We start from the raw sequence: 14,318 nt of genomic DNA on the forward strand, positions 1-14,318 counted from the left end.
GTAACTGAAAGGACAAAACTTAAACCATGTGTTTAAGTGTAAGACATTCAGTGCAAAGGGATGATAGTACAATCATTGCTTCAATATTTTACAATCTAGAAAAAAAAAACTAGGGTGTTATAAATTTCAACAGAGGTAAAGTAAAATGTGTGTTTTTAAAAAAAGGTTTATTTTTTTTTCCAATGAATTACGATATAATTAAAAGTCTGCTTTAAATATTTTTTTAGAGAGGGGACACCACACCTCTGCTCAATTAGGAGAAACATTTTTATAGTCCAGATCTCTTTTATTTCTTTTTGCACACCTATCATGCCATGAATTCATAGGGAATAGGTTCTAGCAGCTCAGGCTCCTTCCCACAGGTTCTCACAAAGTGTGCTTCTCCAGGTGGCGCAAGCACCCTTCTCTTTGGCTTCCTTTTTCTTCTGATCATTTTCTTTCACCCGTTTCAGGAAGCTATCTCGGCTCTTAGAGTGCTTAATGTGCTCTGTACGAACATTAATTCTCTTTGCAAGAATCTTGCCCTTTACTTGCTTGTTTACAACAATGCCAACTGCATGCTGGGCAACATTATAGACTCTTCCGGTTTTGCCATGGTAACACCTGTGGGGCATTCCTTTCTGAACAGTGCCCATCCCCTTGATGTCTACAATTATCATCTTTCTTACAGATTCGCATGTATGGGGCCAGAGGAACAACTCCATGTTTTCTAAAAGGCCTAGAGAACATATAGTGGGTCCCTGTTCTCGTTCCCTTTGTGTTAGTCATTTTGGCGACTTACTGAGAGATGGCGGTTCAGGCTGAAAAGCTAAAAAAGGGTTTACTATCAAATTAAAACTCATTATCTTTGAAATAAAGTCCCATAAAACAGAAAAGCAAAAGAAAATATTTAAAGTTAAAGGCATCCTAAAAAAAATGTTATGTGGTCCTCTAACTCACTATAATAGCAATTAAATTAAACTTTAATATTTCTAGTGTGCTTATTGATACCAAACTTAAATTTCTGATTTGCAAGAAGAACTAAAGTATTCTTGGACTGTCTTTACTAATTTTTAATAATCTGGTCAGCATTGCTAAGCCTTGTCAGAAAAATAAGATCTGCTCTGGAAAATCTTTGTCACTCCAGGTAATTAAATATGTTATAAAAATCTGTACATTTCTTAATCCTATGCAGACTGCCATAATATCAAATATTCTAAAATAGTAAAGATTTTCTTTGAAAGTCTTGAAAGGACACCTAAGACATCTGATAAAGTAGTTTTTCTTGTGAAAAACAAATTGGATCAATTTGAGTGTATTAAAACCAGTAAAGAAACATTTATTACCATTTAAAAAATGGTTACATGGGCCTCCCCAGTGGCGCAGCATGTTGAGCGCAGCACTATGAAGCTGGCCGCAGCCTCACCAGTGTGAGTTCGATTCCCCACTGGCCAGGGAGATACCCATATGGCGTGGCAGACCTCTCTTTTCTCACCCGCTGCTTCCCTCAGCAGTGTTTTCGGTCCGTCTGCCTGTTCTGCTCTCCTTTCACCTGCCCATGCCTCTGGCCTATACCCCAAGTTCTTGTATAAATAAATAAATATTTTTGAAAAAAATGGTTACACATTTTCAGCATAAAAATATCCGAATATGAGTGATTCTAGAATTTATGAGTTCTTAAAACTTCATACTTTCTGGTGGGTGGTCCCTAGAACTGGCCTTAAAGCAGCGACCAAGTGATCACCTGCCTCCTTCAGGGAACACAAAACAATTGTTAATTTTGATTTTTACTTTATTATAATTAGTCTTTTTCCTGGTCCCTTATTTAGGTTTTCTAAATTCCTGCCATGAGTGAGACCATCTGGTATTTTTCTTTTTCTTTCTGGCTTATTTTGCTGAGCATGATCCCTTCCAGCTCCATCCATGTTGCTGCAAATTGCATGAGTTTATCTTTTTGAATGCTGAGTAATATTCCATTGTGTATATGTACCACATCTTCTTGATCCAGTCATCTATTTTTGGGCATTTGGGTTGTTTCCATAAATCAACGAGCAACTATAAACCAGAGACACACTACAGCGGGCGAGGTGAGGAGGGAGTACAATCAAAATAAGGGGTGGTGGGAATTGTAAGGGGACTATAACCAAGATGAAAATGCATACATTGTGCAAAAATGAAAAATGATATAAAAACATATAAGATTAAAATAATAATAATAATAATAATAAATGCTACTTTAAAAACAATTGTTAAGCCCTTCAATAATAACAAATGGAGCAAGGTTACTCAGGAGCCTGATAAAAATCCTGCATTATTTCAGGCTAGACTTGCTGAGGCCATAAAAAATATATACTAATCTGGCCCCAGGGACTGTAAAAAATGAAGCCATTCTAGCAGCCCCTTCATTAGCCAGTCTTGCCCTGGATCAAGAGCCTCAAACCTCTTTCTCACACTTTTGGGTATAAACTTCAAGGCCAATAGTAACAGGGAGACCAGGCAGACTAAAAAAGGAGAGGAAGAAAGAATCAGTATGTTGGCAGCCATTGGCAGTACCGCCACCTTAAACACCCCACACCCCATGTGTGCCCAGGGTGCTCAGGACCTCACCCGCTTAAAGAGCCTGAAGCAACCAGGACATTTCAGCCACAAGTGTCCAAAGAGACCTCCCCAAGGCCATGCCTTCTGTGCCATCACACAGGGCTTTGGAAGAGGCTCTCTCTACAGAGGTCAGACTGGAGGACAAATGGACCATAAGCTGCCTCTGGCTGTGAAGACCCCAGTGCAGGAGGAAAAGACCTTCTCTAAAGGAGCCCAGAGGTGAGACAGGCTCCCCCACATACTATCTCTAAGGACAAGCCTCGGCTTGACTCCAATGAGCCCCGTGAGAAATCAGCTTTAATTCCGAATACATGGAAGATAAGATTTAGCACATCTGGAATCTATGTTACTTTCCTGGGGTACATTTCCCTCCACCCCACCCCCCATGGACCCTTGCCTGGACCCTAGGGAAGCCTGCAGTGTGCGCAGCTGCTGTGTTCTCTCCTCCAGGGTCCACATGCTACGCCTTTATCCTGGGCTTGAAGGATTTAACCGCATCTGTGAGATTGAAAAGTCAACCGAGGTTTGGGCAGTTTCTACTCCAACCGTGTCGATCTCCCTCTCAGCGGTTGCCTTGCTCCTGGCTTTTACCCCAAATTTCCAAATGTCTCTCCATAAAGTCCCACCCTCAATATCTCAATCCAGTAGGATTTTTGCTTTTGACAGCCTGAGCTTTGCGGGAATGGACAAGTCATCAGTGAAAGGTGGAAACTCACCGATTTCACCAGAATCACTCTGTCTCTTTCAAGGCAAAAATACCTCTTGGTGTTGTGGCTTGGTATTGTGGTATTGTGGCTTTTCTAGCAGTTTTCTTGAGGCCCCCACACCTGGGCACAGTTTGTATTCAGATTTGGTTTCAACCCTTCTGCTCTCTCAGGTTTGTATTTCCCCTGGAATGTCTGGCTGCTCTGCTCTGCCCCTGAGACACTGGGCTGCAGTGTCTGTGGGAGAGGAGAGCACCCTGGGGTGAGAAGGCTGCACATTGCTGTTTCTACTCATTGCAGGAGCTCTTCAAGATGAAATTTCTTCCCATATTTCTGCTGTGTTGGTTTATTTTTCTGGTTACTTCAAATATTTATTTTTATACTTTTGTTCAATTGTAATTATTTTCTGTCAAAGACTTGCTCAAACTATTGTTTTGTACTTTCACATATCGATTTTCAAAATGTATTTCATACAAGGTTGTTCATTTTTGTGCAGTTTCTTCCCTCAGGTGTAGTCCCCATAGCTCTCCCACCACCCCAGCATCTGGGAATGCTCACCATAGCCGTGTGCTCTTCCTTCCCCTGTTTTGAAGCCCTCCTTACCCTCCCCTGCTGTATGACTCTGGTCTATAGTCAGCTTGCAACTTTTGTCTTGTTCTTGATGTTTTGTTCAGTTTCTCTACATGCCACATGTAAGTGAAGCCATCCTACATTTATCTTTGTCCTTTCTACTTATTGTGCCTAGCATAATCCCTTCCAGTGTCTTCCCTTTTGCCTCAAATAACATGAGTTTGTCATTTTTGATTGCTGAGTAGTATTCACTTGCGCATATATACCACACCTTTTTTATCCATTCTTCTGCTTGGGGTATTTGGATTGTTTCCATATCTTGACCATTATAAATAATGATGCAACAAACATAGGAGTGCAGGTTTCCTTTTACATTAGTGTGTCCTGGGTATTAGTGTAAATTCCTAAGAGTGGAATTGCTGGATCATATGGCAGATCCATTTTTAGTGTTTGGAGGAAACTCCCCACAGCCTCCATAGTGGCTGCACCAGTTTATATTCCCACACTTGCTGAACCTCTCTACCCTGCCATCAGCAGTCCCACCTGACAGAGGATTTGGGGGAGAAGGTCACAGTCCATGATTTAATTGTGTGAAACTAATGTGCATCCAGGTCTTAGGATCCCTGCTTAAGTTCTCAAACTGACATGAGACTGGACCAGGGACTGGGAAGCACCAAACCCACTCAGGAACCACTGAGCGTGCACAGCCAGCATGACAATGGAGGACAATCCCTCTGGCCTCGCTAGTTTGGAGGCAGCACCTGCAGACTGAGGACGTCCCTGCATTATCTAAGTCACCAGAAATACAGTCAAGTTTGAAAGGAGCCCTGGAAGTGGTTAGCTCACATCTGAACTGTCTCTGCATTTGTCTCATCTTCCCCAAACCATGAAATCACATGTGTCTCATCAATCTGACAGATGCTTGTGGGCTCTGACAGTGAGAAGCCCCATTACTCATGGGTGCTGGGCCTCTTGAATAGGGATCCCTCCACCTCTGAGGAGCACAGGCATTTTGAGAAGTGACTGCATAATCCCATGGGTCAGGAGCCTAATGAATACTGTAGCGCCAGGAAGGCACAGAGCAGTTTCTCTATGACCCAGACAGATGGGTAGAGGAGGAGTCTAGAGCCCTCAGCGGCTTCCTCAGGCTTTTACTGATCTTTCTACATCATTTGCAGTGAGGTGTGCAGGTGCAGGGCTGGCAGGGGAGCCTGGGGGCCAGAAAGCTGGTAGGTGTCCCAGCCTCTGGTGAATCTTTACTGTTTCTGGGCTCTCTGGCATTCTCTTGTGGTCTCTCGGCTGGTCTCTACTGCCCTCTGCTGCATGGTCCTCTGTGACGCTGCCTTTATATGCTCAGTCTCAGCTCAGGCACTCATGCATGCCTGCACCACATTCCAGGTGCCACCATCAGGCACACGTGTAAGCCCACAGGTGTGGATCACGGATGCTAATGGCAGGAGGGCGGGAAAAACCTGATCCCTCCCATTCACCCTACAATCTACCCCCTCAGGGTTTTCTCCATACAATCTACACAATAGTTTCCCTCTGGTGAATATGAGCACTGCAGCCATGATCCACAAAAGTAAACAATACAACTGAATATAGGAATGCAACTAAGCCCAGGGAGGGCACCAACCAAGGGGCAACAAGACAAGATTATTGTCGTCAGCAGATGATCCACCAATTCTGCTGCCGAACGTTGCTGCAGACAGGACAGCTGATGAAGTTCTCTACCATTAAAGCAGACTCAGAGTCTAAATGATTTTGCAGCAGGGGAGGCGGGGGAGAGCCATCGAGAGCAGCTCTGCCTCTCACTCTCCAGCCCAAGCTTTATGGAAGATATGAACAAAGGATCAAGAAAATAGCACACAATTGTGTTTGTGCTTATACAGATCAATAAGGTACTGCTGAAAACAAGTTTCCCTGGTTAGCAGGGAACATGCACACACCCCAGCACGTCCTCAGAGAACAGGAGTCCGTTCCGGAGAGAAGGAATCAGTCATGGGAAGTTCCATTTATAGCACTTCTGATGTCCTGAAACTCCGTGTGCAGAGCAAGCAGGTGCTCTCCAAAAACTCCAGCTCCCTTTAAGGCAGCAGGCTCCAAACAGATCCTCCTTTTTGTTTCTAAAGCAGAGTAAGCATAACTAGTTTCGGTAAAACTTGTATGAATCTTTTGGTGTGGTGTTTTAAGTGATGCAGCAACTCTTGTATGAATGTGATAGAAGGGTCTGTTGCAACAGATCTGGAGTTCAACTGGAACCCAAGTGGCTACCAGCCATTTGAGTATTAAGAATGTGATAATTACCCAATATGTCCAGTTAATACATTGTTGCAGCTGTTAGATTGGGTCCTTCAGACCCCTCCGTGGTTCCCAGGTGAAGGTGTTTTGGATGTAGAACTTGGCAAAGAATTGGTGAAACTTTGAAAAGGCATCATGAACAAGGTATGAAAATCCCTACTGTAGATTTTTCAACATGGGTGTTGGTATGAACAGCTCTGGAACCCTTCTAGGAAACTTTAAAAAAGGAAACTAAACATAAACATGAGGTACCTGATATTTCTCAGCCTTTCACACCTTCAGCACCACTAAATGAAAGGGAAACTTGCTCTGAAAGTAAAATCCCTAGAAATACATGGTCCCACAATCATCCTTTACAGAAGGAATACGTTGTTGGTTCAACTTCCTTAGCCAAAGCAATGAAGGAACAAAAGACAATTTTTGCAGATGGCCCAAAAATGGCTTCTGTATTGATGACTTTTCCAGTATTAAAAAAAAAAAGGGCAAGTTGACCACCAGGCATATCAACAGGTCGCTTTAGCAGCAGGTAGAGATGGACAGAGCTTGCCTCAACCCAGAACACCGGATTGGTCTTTCGTGTGTATATTGCAGGAGCCCAGGCAGTTCCCTTGTTAGGCCCAGGCTAAAACTTTAATAATAAAACTCACATGTTCTTTATGGCCCAGTCCTCTGGATGGGCATCCCTGCATTGAAGTTAAACAGCTGCCCTTCTAAGTTGTCCATAAATTAAACCACTCTCCATTTCTCCAATCTCCGCCTCCCTTTACCACCTGAAGGAAACCAGGACCAGCATTAACAATGTTGTCCTTGGTCCTGGGATGTTTGTTTTTCCTAGTGGAATTGGTTACTTTCCCTTGGTTGTCCTTATCTCTGAAGCCTCCCTAAATTCTTCAGAGGTCCCTCCTGCACTGTCCCTAAAACTGCCTAATTTCTAGCTTGCCCTGTGTCTCATGATGATGAGCCAAATTCTGCCCCATTTTTACCCAACCTTAGATAATCCCCTCTTGGTCAGTTGCGACCCACGACTATAGAGGAGCTAGAGAACACACTTACCACACGCACCTTCCTAGAGGTTCAGGGTTTGTGACCCTGTTCAGATGCCACTGCTGCAGACAGGACAGCCGATGAAGTTCTCTGCCATTAACAAAGACTTAGAGTCCAAATGAATTTGCAGTGGGGGGAGCTGGGGAGAGCCATCGAGCAGCTCTGCCTCTCACTCTCCCAGCCCAAGCTTTTATTAAAGATGCAAAGGAACAAGAAACCAGCACACAATTGTGTTTGTGCTTATACAGATGAATAAGTTACTGCTGGAACAAGCTTTCCTGGTTAGTGGGGATCATCCATACACACCAGCATGTTCTCAGAGAACCGGAGTCAGTCATGGGAAGTTCTCTTTGCAGCACTTCTAATGTCCTGGAGCTCCGTGTGCAGAGTGAACAGGTGCTCTCCAAATACTCAGGCTCCCTTTCAGTCAGCAGGCTCCCAACAGAAGATGCTGCTTATGTGAGGGGGAACCACTCTTCACTCATAGCATCTGCCTTCATACTCCAGGAGCCATCAGCTTCCTGACCTTCTCTGAATGTGGTCTCAGCCTCAAGCCACACACCACACCCATCCCCAGGATGCGCTCATTCTGACACTGGTGACACAATCTATACTCTTTTGTGGGTAACCACAAATCCCCAGGGGTACTCACTGCTGTCACTCCAACACTTGGCCTTCATAGCCACCAGAGTGATACGCAGACCCCTGCACTAAGGCCCGCCCATTGCACATGCACATGGGTTGGGGATCCATGTATACAAGCTCCACATGCAACCTCTCTCGGGGCCACAGTTCTTTGGCTGTGGACTCCACCACAGCCACGTTCCCCACCCATCCCCCAAGGACGGTTCCTCAGCTCCTCCCCCTTATTCAAAACAAACAGGGCATTACCCACAGGTGATTTTAAGAGACCCCTTGTCTTCTTTAGCATCTTTTTGGCTACTTAACAACTGTTCAGGGCTTCCCAATCTTAGCACCTAAGATTGGAGTCTCCACACTGGATTTTGAAGGACACATTATAAAGTGAACCCCTTTATAAAGAAGGTTAAATGGGGTCTCCCTGGTGGCACAAAAGGTTAAGCCTCAGCACTATGAAGCAGTCCTCAGCCACTGTAGCACAAGTTTGATCCCCGGCCAGAGAGGTGACCCACATGGTGCAGCAGACTTCTTCTGTCTCTCCTGCTGCTCCCCTCAGCAGTGTATTTCAGTAGATCTGCCTGTTCTGCTCCCCACTCTGTCTCTGATGAATCCTATCACTCTCCACACCTCTGGCCTACACCCCAGCTCTTTTATGCATAAATAATTCTTTAAAAAAAAGAAGAAAGCTAAATGAACTAGAGTAAGACTTAATCTTTATGATATAACTTTCATGCCATGAAAATGGATTTCAGGACCAGTTCCCAAATCACAGGATTGCTGCAGGAGGCCTTGTTGCTCCAGCCAGATAGGATACTGACAAACAGCAAAGAGAAAAGGCCTCACACCATGGGGCTGAAGATCTGGCATCCCTTTGCTTTTTGTTCTTGGTCATAGAGAGAGAAAAATTTATCAGAAAGTATATTAGGCAATAAATTATATGTATCAGCATATTGTAAGTAAATAGCATGAAAAATTGTTTGTTTAGAAATTAGTTGTTGGGCAGTTTGGCCCACTTGACAATGGGAGATGGTTTGTTGAACATGCCTGACAAGCATTGCAATACAATAATTACAGTGGGTCCTTCTTTTGCCTTCTCTTGAAGTTTCTTGGGAAAGTTTTTAAAATAAAGCTATTTGAGTTAAGGAGTTTCTAGGTAAAGGAAGTTCTGATAGCTGAGTAGCAGCTGGCCCCTGGTGTGAAGGCCAAGAGAATAAGAAAAGTTCTTTCTTTGCTTAGGCTTTAGCTGATGGGAATGTTCTGGTGGCTATCAATTGTGTTGGGCTATTGTTTAGCTGAAACAATGAATTTCAGTGTAAGACTTAGTTTTTTATTAACCTTGAAGGTTGCCTTCTTGCTGAGAGCAGGGAAAAGGAAATGCACTAATTGTTTCTGCTTTGTTTCTATGCACATGATAATGTAATCCTACTGCTTGCAAAAAATGTATAAATAAAGAACCTGCTGAGCCTTTCCAGCAAAAGATACTAACACCTCACAAAGTGTGGGTGTCTTCTCATTCCCTTCCCCCCAGTCCCTAAGTTTCAGATCATTCGTATTCGCCAACGCCATCTCATCCTTTCAGAAACCCTGACACGACATTTTGCCGGAGGCTGGTCCCCGGCACAGGATCAGGGTTTACATTTTATTTATTTTTTTTAATTGTTTTTTGAAAGATTTATTTATTTAATTATACAAGTACTGGGCACAGTCAGAAGTGTGGGAGGGTGAGATGGTGAGATAATTCACCAGAGCCAGAGGGGAGAGCAGAGCAGGCAGACCAACGAAGTACACTGCTGAGGGGAGCAGTGGGCAGCAGGAGAGGTCTGCGTGCCATGTGGGACCCTCACCCGGTGGCCAGGGATTGAACTGTCACTGCAGAGGTTGCAGGCAGCTTCGCAACCCAGCGCTCAACCACTGCGCCACCGGGGAGGCCCAGGGTTTACATTTTAACAAGATGCTTCTTATTTGCGTAACTGCTAGACACCTGGAGCTCATCTCAGAGAGAAGATTCTCAAGCTCTGTCCAGAGGTTCTGCATCTGGTTGGGGAGGTCCAGGAATCTGCATTATGACAATCATCCTAAATTTTCTGAAACCTCAGGCTTCAGAACCACTCTAGATGGTGCGGAATCTGGGTGAGATCTGTGTTTGGAAATGGATGAGGATTAGGACCTGGAGCACCTGCCATGGATCTTACTTTCATCAGTGGGCAGATTCAGTGAGACCAGATGACACAGACCTTCCATCCTCATGAACCACACAGATGTGATGAGGGGAGGATGACACACCTGCCCCTACACTCATCCAATGTGGGACAAACATGATAGGAGCCCTGAGCTGGTAGTTAATTAACTGAGCAGGTTCTCATGAGAGGTCGTGGGAAAGCCATGTCCCTGCCAACATCATGGGCTCAGCTGTGCCCTGGTCCACAGAGGCCAAGGAATGGGGCTGTTTTTCCTGTGAAAGATCCTGAAAAAGAAAAATAATGGCCTGTTCTTCCTGCTCTAGTGAATGTCACCTGTCCTTTTTGAAATTCAAGGTCACCTCTGTTGTTGGGGATTTTCATACAGGATCAGTTTGGTTTCTGGGGTGTGAGAGTCCAGACCTGTCCTCTGGTGACCCTCACAGCCCAGAAGCCCTCCTCCTGCAGAGGAAGAGTCAGCCCTTTATTCTCAATGACTCTCCAGCCACCCCAGCTGCAGTGTCCTCCTATGACAGTGTCACTACAGCAGTGGGTCCCTGGCAGAGAGGGACCCTCACACCCAGCAGGAGGAGGTGAGTATCCAGCTCCTCTCTGGGGACTCTCAGCCTCTGCCCTCCCTCAGACATCAGGGGACGAGCAGGGATGGGGAGTCAGAGTCCCGGATGTGTCCAGGTTCTGCCATCATTGGCCCTGACGGTCTTTTCATTGATCACGCTCATGGGTATAGTTGACAATGACTGTGAAGGTCTATTTACCTCAAATCCTAACACTTTCTGGAAGTCATGACTTACATACCATCACTTCTGTATTTAGTGTCACTTTCTCAGGACTGAGCAGAGAAAGAAGCTGTCAGGTGGGTGCAGGACATCACACCCTGCAGCGGGACAGTCACCAGTTCCAATTTCTGGTCATGTTGAAACAGCACAAAGGTGGGGGACAAGTCACTGTTTCTGGTCCTCACTCATGCATTCACAATTGCAAGACAGCTGTCAGGTTCAAGGTGCAACAACAGGGTCTGTTAAAGAGACACTGCAAAAAAGGGAGGAGTGTCTAAGGCCATAAATGACCATCTGTCCTACCTCAGATAGTGTCCACAGTGCCCAGCTGTCCAAACAAATGCTACTCAGGTTTGGTGGTGCTGGCCCTTCAATGAGAGCATGGAGCTCATAGATAAACAGTGGACAAGATGGAGGTGATCACAGTGGCAGCTGGAGGTGATCCCAGGTGGGGCTGCTCAGGTGACACAGCAGCAACCACAACAAAGTCCAAAGGCCAGGAGGACAGCACCAGACACTGGACTGGACAGTGCCAGATGTAACAGCACCAAGCGATGGTGCCAGAGGATCAGAAGTGGTGGACAGCCTCAAAGGCGGCCAGCTACAGGCCAGCAGTGCTGGTGAGCAGACAATGGTGCAAGAGATGCAAGTGTCACAGCTCATAGAGCTGCCACTGTGCCAACAGCAAATGGCCTTAGAGATGTTGGGCATAAGCCAACTCCTTTAGAAGCACAAGGGACAGGCCAATGATGCTCTCTGCAGGCGATGTTAAAGGCGGGGCTGTAGGCATGTGCAAAGTTCAGTGCTGCGGGGGGCCTTGGTGCCCCAGCCAGATAAGACACTGGCAAGCAGCGAAGCTAAAGCGCCTCACACCGTGGGGTTGAAGATTTAACATCCCTTTATTTTTTGCTCTTGGTCATAAAAAGAGAAAAAATTATCAGAAAGTACATTAGGCAATAAATTATATGCGTCAGTATACTGCAAATAAACGGCACGGAAAATTATCTGTTTAGAAAATTAGTTATTAAACAATTTGGCCCACTTGACAGTGGGAGACAATTTATTGTATATATCTGACAAGCAATCCAGCATAACAATTATAGTAAATCCTTCTTTTGCTTTTTCAGAATTTCCTTTTTTTTTTTTAAGAAATTTCTTAGGAAAGTTTTTAAATGAAGTTAACTGTGTTAAGGCGTTTCTAGGTGGAAAAAGTTCTGATAGCTGAGAAGCAGCTGGTCTCTGGCTGACGGCCATGTGAATAGAAGAGTCTTTTGATGCTTAGGCTTTAACTGATATGGGTGTACTGGCGGCTATCCACTGTCTTAGGTAATTGTCTAGCTGAAATAATAAGTTTTAGTGTTAGGTTTGGTTTTTTTATCTATTAACCTTGAAGGCTACCCTCTAGCTGAGACCCGTAGGAGCCAGTAGTCCATGGGAATAGGATACACTAATTGTTTCTGCTTTGCACATGATGATGTAATTTTTCTGATTACTGAAAATGAATAAATGAAGACCTGCTGAGTCTCTCGGCAGAAGAATATACTTGCACCCCATCCAGTGTCAGTGTCTCCTTTATCCCCTTCCTTTTGGCCCCTTACAGGTCGCCTAGGCCATCTCATCCTTTCAGGAAACCCTAACACGACATTTTGCTAGAGGCTGGTCCCCGGCAGTTCAGGTCTCAGCAAAGGTCTCAAAGGCATCAATATATGAGGTCTCAAAGTCTGTGGAGGTCTGAGCAGGTCTTTCTAGGAGTACTGATGAATCAGATCTGCAGCCTCTAATCAACTAACACAGACTGGCTTGTATCCTCTTCAGGGTCCCAGCCATTTAAGTTGAATTGGTCCTTTTGATAATCCCAGCTGTTTGAGTGGTACCAGTCAAGCTCCAATCGGATTGGTCCATTTATGGCCCTGAATGGTCTCAAAAACCTTGAATGGCACCTGTGAGAGCTTGAATCTCATTGGTCTATTGGGAACTTGAACTTGATTGGTCTGTTTACAGTCCTGGCACTGTAATCATAAGTGAAACTCCTGCCAGTGTGTCAGATACGTGAGGTCAGGTAGTCTTACCCTGCAGTGCAGGCTGCTGCCACTCAGAGTCCATCAGATGGGCCCTCAGGTTTCAAACAGTAAGGTCCCCTCTTCCCACAGCATCAGGGATTACAGTAGGAGTGGGCTTCAGCAGGGCCAGATGCTCACCTGAGCACCCAGGCATCCCTCAATCACAGCCTACCAGGCCAGATTCCCACCTGTCACAGCACAGCCCAGGTCAGCACTGCCAGAGCTCAGGGATGTCCATAGGCTACATGTTGAGCTTGGGGCCTGGCACTCCATGCACCTCTCTCCCCGTGGCTTGTGTCAAACCTTGCTGCTAAAGTGGCCTCAGCAAAGCCATTCATACCCCACTGTTCGCACCTGGTGGCAGGGATCTTAATTTATGTAGCTACTGGAAAATGACACTGGCCAATTCTGCCCCCAGAGGACAATCTGCCCCCAGAGGACAAACCCACTGGGCCTGCTGTCCACTCTTGGGTGCTCCTGGCAGCATGGACAGCAAGTGGCCCCGCTGTGGGTCTGGGAGTGACTCGGCCGTGACAGGCCTGGCAGAAGCTGTGGCCACAGGAGGTGCTCCCTGGGCCCCTGTCTCCAGGCAGAAACTGCAGGTCCCCTCTGCCAGGAGGGTCCAGTTGTGGCCCCGAGTTCATGACTGTCCTGCAAGGTAGGTGAGGAAGGGGAACAAAAGGAGGGCAGAGGAGACGCTGAGGGAGGAGGTGACCACACTTGCCTTGGTCAGGCCACAGGAGCCTCCTCTGTGCCCCGCACACTCTCACCCTCTCCAGTCTCTGTTCCCCATGGCGCCCCAGGCATTTCTCAACATGGACCCTCACCTGCCTTCTCTGCTGCCCACACCAGGCAGGGAGGGCTCACAGGACCTGGCATCACCTCCACTTTCTCCCCCACCCACTTTCCCTGCAGCCAGGAGGGCACATGTGCTGAGCGCCCACGATGTGCCAGGCCCTGAGCTGAGACTCACAGGCATCATCTCCCCACCCTCACTGCGTCCCTAATCTCACCACACACAGGTGAGGAAACTGAGGCTCTGGTGTTCAGTCCCTGTGCAGGTCCCACCCTCGTGCTGGGGAGATGGGCTGGAGTCCAGGTCCAGGCCCACACCCCTCAGCACCCACTGCAGCGGCTCCAGCTCCAGTCTGTGCCCAGCCCGGACACCCCACGCCCAACACCCAGGACCCTCACCCTGTCTCCTCAGGGTGACTCGCCTCTCTGTCACCTCCTGCTCCCCTGGGCTCAGATCACCAGTCACCTCCTCAGGTGGGAGGCCCAGCAGCTCCCAGGTCAGGGCCCCTCGCTATGTGGTGCCCGGGCCCGTCTCCGGCTGAATTCTGAGTTACAGACACACAGAGTCCCGGGACGGCTCACTCTGTGCCCCAGTGCCTGACGGATGGCACCCCAAATATAGGTCATTTTGTTATAGGGCAGGGAGAGGGGCAG

At 46.5% G+C, this 14,318-nt stretch overlaps 1 pseudogene across 1 annotated transcript; it reads right to left on the reverse strand.

The window, feature by feature from the left end:
* Positions 1-231: 231 nt before the first annotated feature.
* On the reverse strand, positions 232-768 carry LOC311167231 (large ribosomal subunit protein eL21-like; annotated as a pseudogene). Its single transcript has one exon. The product of its transcript is annotated as a large ribosomal subunit protein eL21-like (transcript).
* Positions 769-14,318: the final 13,550 nt, after the last annotated feature.

Source organism: Talpa europaea, assembly GCF_964194135.1.
Source record: "Talpa europaea genome assembly, chromosome: 2".
NCBI lineage: Eukaryota > Metazoa > Chordata > Mammalia > Eulipotyphla > Talpidae > Talpa > Talpa europaea.